This window comes from Glossina fuscipes, unplaced genomic scaffold, assembly GCF_014805625.2.
Source record: "Glossina fuscipes isolate IAEA_lab_2018 unplaced genomic scaffold, Yale_Gfus_2 2, whole genome shotgun sequence".
Taxonomy (NCBI): domain Eukaryota; kingdom Metazoa; phylum Arthropoda; class Insecta; order Diptera; family Glossinidae; genus Glossina; species Glossina fuscipes.
In genome coordinates this window covers 1,349,617-1,366,354 of record NW_023998416.1, presented here as the reverse complement: position 1 = coordinate 1,366,354, position 16,738 = coordinate 1,349,617, and the positions used below count along the sequence as shown (strand labels likewise).

Below are 16,738 nucleotides of genomic sequence, written 5' to 3'. Positions count from 1 at the left end.
CAGTAACTGAACTGAAGCGTACTAGAGCGCATAGATTAAAAACCCCTACACATAATTTTTAAAAAAAGCAGACAACATAAAGCATAGCCAGCAAAGCCGGTCATTGAAATTGAGTGGGAATCTCCAACGTTTTCAATAAACAGAGAGCGTACAAAGAGAATAACAGCCGGTTCGATTGAGTTTTACGCTCACCAGATACAATATATAGGATTGTCTGTGCATCGGAGAGCATAATTTATAAATTATGGCTTGTTTTGAGTACGCGCTCGCTCGTTATAGGTACAAGTGATCCATCTTAATGTACTAACATTTAGTTGCTAATTGTTGGATACCTTAGACGGATTAACTGCAACGGTAAAAACGCGATTCTTTCTTTGTCATCTCTTCTTTTTTTTTTGTTTGTTTAAATATTCTGACAATCTTATAAATGAAAATTAATTGAAAATGTGAAAATGAATTGATAATGAATTAAAATGTTAATTTTTTCTAATCAGAAAGTTATGAAAAAAGAATTTTTTTTTTATTTATTTATTTATTTATTTATTTATGTTTTTTTTTGTGAAGACATAGTGCATGACTAAATTGTTAAGTAACGCTTAGTTGCAGCTTATGAATATGAATAAAAGAAATTCTTTTACTCGTGTACATCTATTTGTATTAGTGAGTGCATGCGCTTATGTTTACTGAAAGTCCGGGTTTAGTTTAGTGCACCTGTGCGTTTAACTGATAACCAAGCATTGCGTGCTGAAATAATTTATGGTAATGCTAGGCGAAGCGACGACAGAACACAGGAAATCAATCTGTGTATAAAACAAAAATTTTACAACAAAATTGCTGTGGAATTATAAACGATAATAAATATAAATCAAAATAAATAGTGAAAACATTATAACCGCAAATATTTTTCAATTAAAATATTTTTTTATTTTTTTTTTTTTTCATTATCAATATCAACGGTTATTGTTCATTATCAGTATCAAGCTATTACTGTTTTTAACTTTTGAAGCTGATTTTTCATTACGTAATCTCTTATAAGCGTTAAAACGGGCACGCACACGCACACGCATACACTAACAAAACAATTTGGATTGCAGTTTTCTTTACACCTTAGCAGCAGCAACCGGTTGCAACGTGCGTAAGCACATTTTCTTGGGATTATATAATAGATTAAAACTTTCAACTATCTCTTCATCTAACAGCAGCAGCAACTGTATCCGTAAAGGTAAAATGCATGCACATAATTTTGTTTTGTTGCAATAAGTTCTACATGTATACAGGGTGGAGGTTTATTAGATTTATCTCTGCGTTTGCAACGCTTAGATGTGCACGCCTAAATTTCAATCATTTATATGTATTCTTGATTAATAATATTGCGAATTAGTCACTGAGGGTCACAAGTAAAGTTTCAAAATCATTTCAGTCCGTAATTCCAGTTACAAAATACATAACATTTTATCCGAAAACTTTCAACAGATATACTGATGGAATGGTAGATGACTTCTTTACCAAAAAACATGAAACTTAAAGTTCTTAAGAAGCACTTATGTGAAACTTAGCGCAAATATATTGTAGAATTAGTTCCAAGCATAGCCATGTGTACTCTAAATGGGCCAACTGTCACAGCTACGTTCAACGAAATTATTTCAACTGAATTTAGTTAAGTTGATGAGTATCAAAATCTTAAGCCTTAAAGTGAACTTAACTTTCTTGCTTATTCATATTGGCTTTAATACGAAAGAATAATTTTTCCGTTTTTTCATAGCCATAGACTCTTGCTATAAAATTCAAATATGTGCCTTTAACTTGAACACAAAAAGCTCTTACGTTATGCTTGTCGATAAAAAAAAAAAAAAACGGTTAAACCAGTTTTTTTTTTTTTGGCAGATTTGATAAACAAATTTGGAAGAGAAAATTGGTTGAAATTTACGTATTTATGCAAGCGTCAATTGTCTTTGTGTTAGTGTTACAAGCCTAGAAATGATTGTTTATAATAAATTTGCAAATGTTAATAGAAATTAACTAAATTAAATTAAAAGTAAAAAAAAAAAGATTTATGAAAATAGGAAAAACGCAGTTCATATGGAGCAAGAAAAAATTAGAAATCCATACATAGGCCTCAACGCATTCTATAACTTACAGTGATTACAGCAATTGCTTAGTGTTGATAATTTGGTCCCTAAAAATTAAAAAAAAATTCCATTCGAATTGCTGTTCTTAAGGCAAGGTTTTCTTTATTACTCTGAATTGAAATAGATAAATAAACAAAAATAAATAATATGCCAAAATATTATTTTGCAAATACTTTTATTGAGAAACATTACAACAATTTTTTACCTATACCGACTTTTGCAGTCTGGAGGACTATAGGGTGAGCGGTCGTTGAAATGGTCCGATTTATTCCTTTTTCGAACTTTCCAGGCTTCATTCTTCAGCAAAAACAATTTAACGGACGGACATATATATCTAAATTAATTCAGAAGATTATTTTGAATCGTTTGAATTTAGTAATAAATCTTTTTGAGTGTTTGCATACAATATGTTATCGAGCTATGTTTGACTTGATCCGAAATATTTTATTTATAATTTCCTACTGCACTTGAGCTAATAAGTATAAAAAGCATATGAAGTGAATTTGCATCACTCGTTTTGTACACAAATCAACTTGAAATATCTCCTCCGATGATAAAGAAAAGACTAAGCAAAATCAAAATTTTTTCATGCCCATCGTATTGTTTGTAAAGCAACAGTTAGTTCAAAAACAGATGAGTAAATTACGGCAATGTGATATGTAATCGTAAGATTCCTAATGGAAAGTGGTAAACGAGGAAAAAATGTTTTTTCGCTTATTTATTATATAATATTGCAATGAATACCTTAACAATAATGCGTTACAAAAGTATGCAGAAAAATTGCATCTGATTACGATTTAGAGAATTGTCAATATATCTTAGAGCGATATATACTTAATTTTCAAGTTAGATGCAGAAAAGCCAGTCTAGCCTATATGTGATAATCTAAACATTCTACCTCGAACTTGTTCCATGTAGTAATTAGAACGGCAAGTAAGTAGATAGATGGAGAGACCATCGCACAAGTCGCCGGGCACATATTGTTAAATCGTCTTAGACGAAATATAAGCAAAAAAATGGTATATTATAAAATAAATGTACTTGGATTAGTGAAATAATTTATTCGATTCGATTTTTTTTATTCAAACCATTATCGGCGCAAAATTTTCGCAACAGATTTCTATACTTAAATAAATCATTCAACGATAATCCGAAAACAATCGGCCCTGACACACCCCTATCTCATTGCATGTCAAATAATATTTAAAAAGATAATTTTTATTTATCATATCATAATATATATAACAACAATGCATTCATTTAAATTCATTATATTTATACAATAAATTGCTTTATTCAATTGAAAACGCTTTCAATAAATTGGAAATTAAATTTTTTTATTGAATTTGCATTAACCAAATGCATAAAAAATATTAGAAATTAGGTTGTTAGAAAAGCAATGACGATAGGGGACATATTATTACTTAATTTTTGAAACAGAAAATATTTATGTAATAATAGGCGAATTTATGAGCGAGATGCAACTTTTGTCTTATCTAGGGAGAATACATGAGCTTTGACTTTATTACTTTGAAAATCAATCAAATGTTTGTCAAATTTCGTTTTGATGATTTTGATAATGAGTCAATGAGATTCGCAATGATTGATAGCAACAAAGTCAAAGCATTAATCAATTGTTCAAGACAAGTCAAGCGTTTGCAAAGAGGTTCAGAGGTTCCCAAACATTTCCAAACAATGTGTTATTAAACCTCATTAATTTTCCAACAATTTAGTTAATTTTCAAATGTTTCATGGAAATATATTAGACTATGTAATCAGTTAAAAGCAGAAGAAGAAGAACAGCTTCGTAAGCACAGCAGGGACGTAGAATGTACTTTACCATTGCTGTTAACGCTTCCCGCTTGAATTTTTTAATATGAGGCCGAACAACGTTACGCTGAAAAAATATTATATGACCTTGCAGTCGTTTTATTCTTTATGCACAAGTGTGACAGTGTAAATCGTTATTGATAGAAGTACCCAATGGTGGTCAGCACTACGCTCAGCTAACCCTCTTGAAGGTAATATGCCACATACTTAGCTTTATCGTCTTTGATAGTGATGCGCTCATATCTACGTTATTGGTATTTGCTCTTGGACCAACCATTGCTCATCACCTGTAACGATTCATCAAAGCTAACATTCGAATTGAGCAGAAAACGTAACTCTTCCCACATATGACACGTCTTTGGCATAGGATTCGAACTATTCAAAGCGACATGAAATATGTTATGTGTAACGCTTTCCCATGGATCAGTTATAGCTTGCAAATTGGTTATAAAGTATCGCTATGTCTTAGGAAAATCGCTAGTGACCTGCATATATAAGCAGGGTACCGATAAATTTTCGCTATAATCGACTAATTTAAACAGTAACTAAAACCGTAGCCACTGCCAAAGCCATTGCGTAAACTTATTCGTATTCCACTTATTAGCCAACCCAAGATATATAGCATATTGAATTAGCTGATAAGAGAGTAAATTCAAGTTATCACGCACAGTTCATTGACATGATGGGCAAGTGAAGCCGGCAATCGAGGCATGAAATAATGGGTAATACTGTAGTGTTTTTTTCCCTAAAGGTCCCGTTTATGTCGCTAAACTTCTAAAAAAAATTTTAGACTTTAAATGGTTTAAAAGGGTTCCTAAATTGTTTTGCTTTTATATTATGAACGGATTTTTGCGTTAAAATCGGGCATAAGTTATATTAGCTTGGGGAAAAAGAAATCCATTATTTTAATATGAACTTCAGGACTTTATTTAACATGCTTCGGATTGTCCGATTTGGGTCAAATATGCACCATTTTGTTGTATGATTGGTTGCCATTTTAAAGGTAACTTCAAAATGTTTCTCTCATAGAAGTCCAGGTCCCTATTTGCAAAAAACTCTAGTAGTCGATTTTCACAATCCTCCCTAGATTCCAATTTTTTATCATTAAAGAAATTTTGCAATGCAAGAAAAAGATGATAATCGCTTGGTGCCAAGTTCCCGAAGTTTCTGGCGAGTCACTGTAGATGTGTGTGGCCTAGCGTTGTCCTGGTGGAACACGACACCTCTCCTGTTAGCCAATTCTGGCCGTTTCTGGTCAATCGCTATCTTCAAACGGTCCAGTTGTTGACAGTAGAGATTAGAATTTAGCGTTTGGCCATATGGAAGCAGCTCATAATAAATAATCTCCTTCCAGTCCCACCAAATGCATAGCAAAACCTTCCTGGCCGTTAGTCCTGGTTTGACCACCGTTTGAGGTGCTTCACCGCTCTTTGACCACGATCGTTTTCGCACAGGGTTATCGTATGTGATCCATTTCTCATCTCCAGTCACCATCTGTTTAAGAAATGGGTCTACCTCATTCCGTTTGGCCAAGGCTTCGCAGATGGAAATTCGATCCATCATGTTTTTTTCTGTTAATTGGTGTGGCACCGAAACATCGAGCTTCTCTTTGAATCCAGCTTTGTGTAAATGGTTTAAAACTGTTTTATGGTCGATTTTTAACTCCTGGGCGATGTTACGACTGCTAACATGCCGGTCAACTTCGATCATTTCTCCGATTTTATCGACATTTTCGACGACCGGCCTACCTGTGCGAGGTGCATTTTTAACATCAAAAATTCCTGAACGGAATCTACGAAACCAAAATTGCACATAATTTTAGCCGCCTGGCTGGCATTTTCGCCTTTGTCAAAGAAAAACTGTAAAATGTACCGAATTTTCTCTTTGTTCACTTCCATTTTTAACACGCTGTAACTGAAAACTGAATGCACCTAACAAAAAACAGCAAGAGAATTTTTTTTACTGCGAAATGTCACCTTTCCAACGAGCATAAATATGAAATTGTTTGATCGATACTTTACGAGAAATCTATCAGTGCAGTCATCTACCGAAAAAATAATGGATTTCTTTTTCCCCAAACTAATACATTGAATTTTGCACATAACATGCTCGAGTTATTGTTCTTTCTTTCACTATGCAGTTTATCCTGCTTTCATCCACGTCTTTATAAAGGTCAGTAAATATACTTTTACTTACCTAGTATTAGCAAAATTAGCAAACATAAATATTTTCAGTCTGTAATTAAAAAAGAAATATTAATATTTTACCAATTATTTCTTAATTTAATTGTTCAGAATTGCATAATTAACAAATAGATATATTTCATTAATATTTTCATAAATTTCAAATAATTTTCACAAAAATTCAGATGACCGTAAACTACACTAAACAATCTATAAATTATAACTAAAAATATAATCATTAATATGAGAAATCAGATATGATTATAACGAAGGGCTGAAAGTGACAAAGAGGATATAAATTCATTACTAATTATAGAAATTTGTTGAACTGTAATTGAATAATTTCGAAATTTCATTAAATATTAGAAATTATTAGAAATCTTCATTGGAGCAAATAAAATTTGCTCACATAGAATTAAATTGTAAAATTAAGATTGAGGCTAGATTTGGGAAAATTTCATTTAGATGATGCTGTGCTTTTGTAAGAGTTTTAATCAAAATAAACAAAAGACCATAAAATACAGCTTGGGCAGAAGCAATCTTATTTATTATTATTTTTACTTCGGTTTTCGATTATTTCCATTACCCTTACTTAGAATATGTTTTACAATTTATTTCATATTGAAAAATAACTTTTATTAACCCCTTTTTTTGTGTCTTAAGGAGTGTCATACAAAACAAAAAAAAAAAAAGACTAAAAATAAAATTAACTTAAAGCAAAATCTTGGATTCTCTGGCATACGATGAATAGCAGAAAAATGTGCTAATATTTCTCTGTCTCTCTCTCTCTCTCTCTCTCTCTCTCTTTACCTCTCTATTTCTATAACTTAATACAAGCGAAGTAAGAGCGCATATCATACGCTGATCTTTGTGCAAGCTACCGAGTATTGAACAGACATGCGGAACGTAGGTATGCGGGGATTCCGGGCAATATTTTTTTTACAATTTTCTTCAATTACACCAATTGTGCGTAATACATATATACAAGATATTACAAGATTCAAAGAGCATAGCGATTGTAGATGTGACTTTTACAGCATCTCTTCCCGCCTATCTATTATAGTCTCAATCAGTCTCTGATGTTTCACAGCTAAGGAACACTTTCGCAATCTGCTAAGCTAAACCCTGCCCACCCTGCTCTAAACTCTCGCTGTCGTTACTGAACATTTGAAGCAAAAATATATTTCAATTAACTAAATCTATTATTATTATTGTTAGTATTAGAATTGATTTAATCAGAAAAATCTTAAAGAACCAGAGTCTAAGGCTATCGTCTCATTAAAAGCTCTGCCGCACTTGAGATTTGAAGCCATGACCATTGAGTTATTAGTCGAGATCTTTTGCCTACTCGGCCACTTAGGCGGATCTGAACATAAACTGAAATCATTCGTTACGATTTTTAAATCGATTAATAATGCAAGATAAGCGCGTTTGGTGTTTCTTTCAGTAAAGTCAAGCATGAATATGGGTCTAGAACTTTCTACTGTTCTTCTGCGTTTTGCTTTATTAGATAAGTTTTAGTCTACGAACAACGAAGACTTTTAGTTACAGACGATGCGACAAACTAAATAAACTAATTTTTTATTGTTTAGTTTTCGTTTATATAAAATCATTATTCTCTTTGGAAAGACTTACGCACACGCATACTATACTGCAGATCAAGTTGACCGGCAACAAATCCGGCCTTATTAAAATGGTATGAAAAACAAAAGGAATGAAAAAAGAAAAAAGAAAAAAATTAAATAAATTATTTCCATAGATACGAAAGATAATCCATAATGGAAAATGAAAGTCTTAGTAAACTGCAAACTAAGGATAGATATTTTTTATGGTTTATTTTTGTATTTTCAATTGGTTGTTGCTTGAACGACAAGCGAGGAATTGTTTGGTTACAGGAAATACGGGAGCAGTGTGTGACTATGTAACAATAGCACCTGTAATCGTTTCATAATAGTGTTAGGATTCTTTTCTTAGCCCTTTGCGTAAAGAGAATATCTCTTTGATATATCTATAATGCAGATAGGTAAAGGCTTGTTGTTTGCTTACATTGTTCGTGACAATGACGTAAATGCAGACCACAATAAAAGGGTGTTGGTTATTGTATGTATACATGCTCCTATAATAAACAATTGCTTGTAGGCAATTAGTTTGTTTATAAATTTTGTCGGCTACCGAGCACAATATACAAACAATGGTTTCCTTATGCTTTAGAGAACGGCAGCATAAACTAAATGCCTTCGAGGTTTAATAAACCCTTTAAACGAGGTCAGTAAAGTAAAACTTGTAAACTTTTAATACTAAGTTAAATGAAAATCACTAAGCAATATGCACTTTAAGGCGTCCGCCATCCAGTACCATCTATTCGCTTAACGTTATATACTGAGGAGATATTAGTGAAGTGACTGAGACGATTTTCAAATCAAATTCTTAGACAATTCTAGTTAAACTTTATGGCAGAGGCAACATCAATTTCTTTAGCAGATCTCTCTTAAGAAATAAAAATGTAATAAAATTTTCTATTTATTCCGAGACTTTGTTCGCTTTTTTGCCTCTAGATGTAAGCGCTATCGTTAAGCGTAATTTGTTTCTTCAGTAGGAAATATTTGTCAATTGAAGAAAATTTGCAGGATATATAAGTGATGCGGTATTATAAGGCATCCTCTGTGAATAAAGGCATGCATTAAATATATCCTGCATTTGTCATGCATAGAAATACACATCGAAGTAATGCCTCGTTAAATACATATAATCTGAATCAGTGTGATGCCGGAATCGTTTAGACCGTGTCTGTCCGTCCGTCCGTCCGTCAGATTAATAAGGCCTACGACCTAAAAAATAAATTTGCTCTTAAATGTTTTGCTTATCATAACATTATTATCTATAGTTCAGTCAATTAGTCTATAGTTCTATGCACATTTAACAAAATCATCACCAACAGTGATGATCTCAAAATTTAGTATGTATTTGCAAAACTACACTGTGTACACACACCTGTGTATAATATATTATTATTATTATTATTATTAATTTCGCCAGAGAAATAAATTCTAAGACTAAACTCTTAAAAGCACTAGCATCTAAGGCTATCGGCTTTTTATTAAAAACTCTACCGCACTTGAGATTTGAACCCACGACCATTGACTTGCTAGTCGAGATTCCTCCCCTTCGGCTACTCAGGCGGATTGTGTATAATATAATTTTAAACTAATGCGGTAAATATGATGCGGTATAGGGTATGTATGTTTGTCATCGAAAGTTTTTTCGTTAAGCAGCATGAAAAAGTTAATTAGGAATATTATCGGTGTACTTTGGATCATTTCGAGTGACGTTCAGGCAAGCAATTGTACGTTTTTACGTTTGCCTTGCCGAGACTTTTTCTAAAGCAATTTTACTCGCATCGTTTCTGCATCTTCTGATTATTCTCGAAACTCAAGAAACCGCTTTTGTCTCATTTCTCCGTTATCGTTTGATTATATAGAACAATTAAAATCGAATCGAAATCGCGTTTTTTTAATGAAATTTGATCAAGCTGTCAGTTGGGGTGCTCACAGATCGGGAAAGAAAAGCTTACGGCATAATTTAAAAGAAAAGGTTTTCCTACCATTTGATCGTAGTATTATTTAACAATTTTTAATTGAACATCTAATGTGAATTCTGAATCATAAGTCTTTTCCTACTATAGGCTCAGTTTTAGATGACCTGAAAACATTGATGCTAAAGGTCAACCTTCTATGCTTATTTTCGAAACTGCGAACGCCCTAATCTCAGGCAAGATCGACGCATACCCTGGTACGTTTTGAATGCAAAAGTCTTACTAGTTTTCTATCACTATTGTTATGACTTAATATTATACATATATATATATATATATATATACTATTCCAGGTAATGACGGATAGTGAAATTTCGTACAAAGACGAAAGTAATTTTGTTGTTTTCGATAAAATTTCATTTAAATATTGAAATGTTTGCATACGTACAAGCCGGTATCATTCAGATAGATATTCATTCTATTTAAAAATATGAATCATTAAGTTTTTCATTTATCAGCTTTTATAAGTAAAATTTATAAAAATATATTCAAGTGGCTATGAAGTAAAACTTTTCATACAGCAGCTAAATGAAGAACAATAAGTGAACATAATTAAAATGAAATGCTCTTAATTAATACATTTAGTATGTGTTTTTGTAGCTTATCTTTTAAAATTTTTATTACTAATGGATTTATTAAGCAATATAAGGGGAGGGTGTCATTTAATCTCTTACGTATAAAGAACACATGTAAACTACTAATTAGTGGCTCTCCTGTGCAAATGAACGATTGTTACGTTGTTAGTAAAATAATTACTGATCTTATGTGAACTTGTCAGAGCTACGATTTTTGATGGCGTAATTTAATGTAAATTTTTCATGAGCGTGAATTACGATCAAGATGGGAGGATGAGAATGTTTATATTGCGCTTGATATGGGAGCGCTATAAAAATAGAAGTGAACAACTCAGGGCTCACAGCCTATATATAGATATATGAGGCCTATGTAGATATATGAAACCTTTACTAAAACATGCACATCTGAATGATGGAATGACGATAATGACTACATCTAAACTGGTCTAAAACGAGAACATTCGGCTTCAGACGCATTTTTTATCGTATTTTGCATCATGAGTTGGGCAGGGAGTCAAGCGGGTGCAGAGACACATAAAACAAATGACATGGACGAATCTGTTCACTTTAGAGATGTGATTGCTACATATGTTTTTTTGTGTGTTTGCAAATGTTTGACTTTTTTAACTTTCCCCATTTAAGACCTTCAGGCAAGGTCACCCACAATTAACAAAGATTATCTCATCGTTTCTTTTCATCTCATTTTTTATTTATTAAGTATTATTCCATTATGTGTATGTATGTGTTATGTATATGTTACTTTTTGATTTGGTTAAGCATGGGCTTAAAAATTATCATTTTTTTTCTTGTGCGAGGAGCATTGCTTGTTTGCGTACTAACGTTTAAGTTAATACACTGAGATAGCGCACTTATATGCATTTCACGTAGTTCGTTTTTTTTTTTTTTATATCCATTTATATTAGGTAATAGTTTAGAAATTGTTTTATTTAAAGCAACAGAAAGTGGTAAAAAAAAAATAACTAGAAAAATATTCAATCTAAGCTAGACATCATTTTTAGGCATTTTTCGTCTCAAATTCCATAAGATTAAGATTGATTAAGTTATTAGAGATTTAGGATAGTTGATCTATTCAAGTCTTTTGCATATGATTGAATTTTCATTTTCACAAGAATTGTGGTAGAAAACCTGAATATTTTTTACATATAACTTGATAGTTGATTTCCTGATATTTTAAGAAGCCATAATAACTTCTTTTTAAAAACTTTGCCTTTTAGACAGACGTCTTCTTCTCAAACGTTTCCTTTCATTTCACAATTCAAAAGACAATTGTTCGAATATTGCTAAGCTGTTTAAAGCAAAATGCTTATATTCAAATTTCCAATGAATATTTTTTTCGTAAAAAAAACTCTGACTGATAATAATCAATTACTAACCGCAAAATAATGTGAACCTGTTCGTTGTAAAAACCAAGCATTTCATATTTTTCAAATTAATAAGTGGTGAATCATAGTTGTTAAGCTGCTTAGGCTAATAAAAACAAAAAAGAAGAAGAAGAAGAAGAAACAGCACCAGGCTTAAAGTGAATTTTTCAATATTCTCGACTCAGTTGTTTTGCTGTTTGGTTCAATAAAAGAATGTTAGGCTCCGCTAAAGCACAATGTTAGCAAAGCATTACTGTTACTATACTCCGGACCACGTATTACTTATTAGGAGGTTTAAAACTGACTAGGTTTAGAGAACTTGAAGGAGAAATTGAAGAGCAGAAAAGTACCTGCTACTAGCCAGTTGGCGAAAAAAATCCATTCCTTCGCTATATCGGTCTTATGTCATACCATAACTGAACTATTTTGTGAATATTTTAAAAACATTTTTAATACGATTCGCTAGTACAACCCAAGACCGCTGGATGCTTCAAACTTGACGCTTGAAACTTTATGCCCACGTTCATGGTGAGTGAGCATAGAACGATTTTCTCAATAAATTAAAGTTTTTTGATTCCATTGCCGCGAATCGTTGAGGCCTGTTCAGGAAATAAAATTCAAGCCGACTCTGCTTTTTTAAAATGACTTTTGAAAAAGATTAGATTTTCATCAGTTATCGTCTGTTTGCAGATGTACTGAAGATAACCTAAAATAAAAATAAACACAAAATTGGTTTGCTAGAGCTATCACGTTGTCTTTGTGAAAGAATTCCTCTATTTATTTTAAGACATACTGTCATATGGGAAAACGCTAGTATATCATAAATATCTTCGCTTACATATTTTCTTCTTCCTATGACATGACATGAAAATTAATGCATCGTAAGGAAAAATGTAATGCTGTAAGCAAAAATTTCTAAAAGTTTGAAGGGTTCGTTTAGAAAACATTCAGGCAATTGAGACTAAGTTGGTTCCTTAAATCATGTGCTCACCGAAGGCATCTATTTATGTTATGTAAGATTTCGGTACCAATATATATGGCTTATCTAGCCTTGCGGTTCTTAAAATAGACGTACTAATGTTGAAAACAAACAATAATTTTTTTAAGTAAATTAAATAAATTAAACAAGTAAGGGTTTTGTACCCATCGCCGTTCTTTTAAAAAATAGTGGAAGGGAAAAAGAAACTTTCATACTCTATAATATTAGGTGGGCGTATTTTTTCGAAAAAAAGTTACAATTTATATCGTGTGTATAAGTACCGAGTCAAAACCACAGAAAGGACATTGTTGTAATTATTGTTGCACAGTGGGAAGTGTCTTTTGACCGATTTGCGGCATTTTAATATTCTTTGGCAAAGTCTTCACTTTTACGAGCGGGATAATGTTCACCACAGATACTATGCAGTTGGATAGATCGACAATGGATGGATAAATTAACAGACGGACATGCTCAAATGCATTTCGAACTTAAAAATAGTCAAGAATACATATAGTTTTTGGGGTTTTCGAAGTAATAAAGAGTTTCTGTGGGTTATAAAGATTTTGACAAGCAAGGGAAAACTTAATACACTATAATATTGGCTGGGCGTGGCCCTTTCTTTTTTATTTCTGTACAGACACTACACAACATTTTCCCATGGAATAGACGTTCAATTTTTTTAGGTTTATCTGCTATAGTTGGAGAGTAATAAGCACAAAACCAATTTTTTATTTCTTTTGGAAAACGAGAGAGTTTTCTCATCTTATTCCGTGAACGGATTTAAACCACTTTCAATAAGAGCTTGCGTGCGCGAAATTCCAATGTTTCAGTTGAATTTGAAGGAGATAGCTTCAGCTGGACAGAATAACATACTTAAATGGATTCAGAATTCAATGCCGATTAAAAATCAGATCCGTATAGCTTACTTTCGGATACTGTTTGTAACGTTTTAACCAAATTAATAGGGTCCTGATCCATCGGTGATGGCTATAAAAAGGCTTTTTTATAATATAACAATTAATTACAATTTATTTAAATATTAAATATTTAAAAACAGTTTAATTAAATGCGAATTTGTCAGAACAAATGCGAAAACAAAGCAATTCGTTAAAACCATTCATGTCGTGCGTTTTTTTTTTTTTTTTTTTTTTTTTACGTTAGCACGTTTTATGGACAGTTCGACAGAAATTCCCACATATCCATTGGATAATGCAGCAATGGCATTGAACGTTACCGCACACACAATCACCGTTATTGCCCTCTTGAAATTTATACACTGGTTGGTTACGACATCAGACGAATTGCATGCGTTCAACAACTTGTTTTTTTTTTTTCTCGCCTTTCAGTTTCCTTCTTTTTTTTTCATCTCTTTTTGGAACGTTGTATATAAATTAAAAAAGCAAAAAGAAGAGAAATAGAAGCAGAGACAGAAAAATGCGAATCGTTGTAGCTGGTTCAAGTACATTGACAGTACAGGCCGACAATGAAAACAAGAGAAAAGTTAAATCAGGATATTTAGGTGTGATATATATAATATGTATGTATTTTTTTTTTTTATTTTTTTTTTATAGCCTTGTATGTATAAGCAAGCATTTAACTGCAATTAATCGCATTTGCTTGATAATTGTGTATATTAACATATTTCGGAAAAAATGAAGAAGCGAATAACAAGTAAATCAAGGCAAAAAAAAAAAACAAAAAAAAAAGAAATACAGGAAAATATTTAAGAATTCATTTTTTTTTTTGAAAAAGTGAAAACTTCCGTTTTCAAAAACATGAAACATGACAAAGGGACAGAGAAAAAAAAAATGCTGTATCAATTACATGCAGTTGCTTATCATGAAGGGAAAGTTTCAATTACAAAATTCTCAGATGTGTTAATCAGATATTCACATTCGTTCATAAGAATGCAAGAAGAGCGTATTGGGAGTAAAAAAAATCAAAAAGCATAAGCGAGAAAGATATTGTATCTGGATTTGCTTGAAACTGCTTGTACCCTTTGCTAAGTCGAATGGCATATTTTACTATAGGATAGATCGGAAATGCAGTTGCTGAGGTATCTCATCACATATCGTATACAAATAAAATAATGTTTTTAAGCGCTTACCTTGCATTCGACTATACAAAGTAGAGATCATGCTCGCATACCTCTCCCCTTTATGTGCTATGGTGCTTTTAAAATTAATCTGAGCGAGTCTTTGATCATCTTTAAGCTCTAAACTAAAATCTGCACTGTGTTCATCCGGTAGATTATTAAAAAGACCCCATCATAACATTGATGAACTTGGTACTTAACGAAACGAAGACACTAAACTTCTTCTTCTAGAATACGATTTGAAGTCATAATCATATGGACCGATATTGATCGATCCTGCTTTCACGGTCTCCGTTACATGAGCATTTGAGAAGAGCAACCTAAACTCCTGGGTTAGATATGAAGATAAAACTAGATTCTTCTTTACACCAAGTCTTCATTGACAGATAAGTTTGTGATAGATCGGGAAAGTTTGTGAAAGATCGACACATTTCAGTGTCCAATTTTTATTGGAATTGAAGGCCTAGAATTTTTACAGCGATTAATGTTTTATGAACTTTTGATTTGATTCAAATTTGGGCAACACAATCAACAGAGGACAGAAAGTATTTATGCTAGCTACCATTAATTGCTCTAGGGAGTAAAACATGTTTCAATACATTATGGCTAAAATATTGTTACATATATTGTGCACATAAGATACGACGGTTAATTGCAAGGTGGAATGGAATAGAGATAGGGATCGCTAAACGCTTATATTGGTGTGAATTTTGTGAGGTACATAAAAGACGGCATTATGGGACGGGATTCATGTGTATGATTTTGACGAGATTTAAGAAGAAAACAAAGAATCCAGAGAAGTACTTTTTTTTTAAATGAAAGTAGACAAGCACTACTCCTCAACAGTTGAAGGTATTGGCAGAAAATTTTGCATAAATCTCGCCCTGAACTTAAGCAAAGGAAGACCCATTGAGATTAGTTCGCGTGGTCTAAATGAAAGTATATATATATATATACATATGTATATAGGCAGAACTAGATCAGATGATATAACTCTCGAAGGACCAATGAAGCATAAAATGCCTTGTATCTGACATATCTGACGAACATCTTCAGCCAAATGAAGCATGACACTCAAATAATATTCCTTAACATTTTACTGAAACAAATATGTTACACTGAGATAGTAAAACAAAACTTGGCTTTACTGCTTTTTGTCTTCTCTACCGTATTGCATTACTCTTCAGGGAAAGAAAAAATTCCGGGCAAACCATCGTTGAGAGAATTTCCTTCTTTGCTGTAATATTTGCAGTGGCTTCAGCTTTTTAGGCTCTTATGCTTTCTTTCCTCTTTGCATTATTTGATAGTCGTAGTGCACATTCATGCGTACCGCAGAAACACTAAGGTTTACCCGTAATTACAGCTCGCAGACATGCGGACGACAAGTAAATACTTCGAAAAAAACTTGAAAGTCGCTATAAGTTTTTCTCTCCAGCATATTTAAGATTTTACCGCGAAGTGACGTGTAAGTTCAAAATAGCTTCAGCACACACACATTAGTACATTCGAAGTTAAAGAAAGTTGTTCGCCGCTCTTCAACTTTAGTCATATATAACTGACCCTCCCTCCTGCTCAATATATTTTTTTCATATAAGATATTGTTTGAAAATTTCTTTCTCAAGTAGATATATAATATTTACTGATATATAATATTTGAAAAGTGATATATATATAAATAAAAAAAGAAGTAAGATGCGTTAATACTTTAACTCACCTTCTCGCGTATCTTGCGTTAATAAAACATGCACAAAAAAGGCTATAAACAGCAACATCGCGCTTACAAGTAGATAGCGAGAGAGATATGCCATGCACGGCAAGAAAACAGATAAAATACGTTGTTTACTTTGTAAATTCTACGCAATAGCTGTTGTTGTTTGTATAATGTTAGCAAGACAAATTGCTTCTTTGGTTTTCTTTTTTATTCTTCAAAAAAAAAAAATTTCAAAGTCATCAACGTCGTCATTATGAACATG

General features: G+C 32.4%; 1 protein-coding gene across 4 annotated transcripts in view; it reads left to right on the top strand.

Annotated features, from left to right (window-relative positions):
- The first annotated feature begins 309 nt into the window (after nucleotides 1-309).
- The window catches only part of LOC119633484, a 51,376-nt gene continuing 34,947 nt past the window's right edge, over nucleotides 310-16,738 (top strand). Inside the window, exons 1-3 of one of the 4 annotated variants that reach the window (XM_038027062.1) lie at nucleotides 321-354; nucleotides 565-759; nucleotides 975-1,222. The gene's annotated coding sequence lies outside the window, so the exon portion shown is untranslated. Of the gene's footprint in view, nucleotides 355-535; nucleotides 760-974; nucleotides 1,223-16,738 lie in introns of those variants that run through there. The other 3 variants (XM_038027064.1, XM_038027065.1, XM_038027061.1) reach the window with 3 other exon arrangements.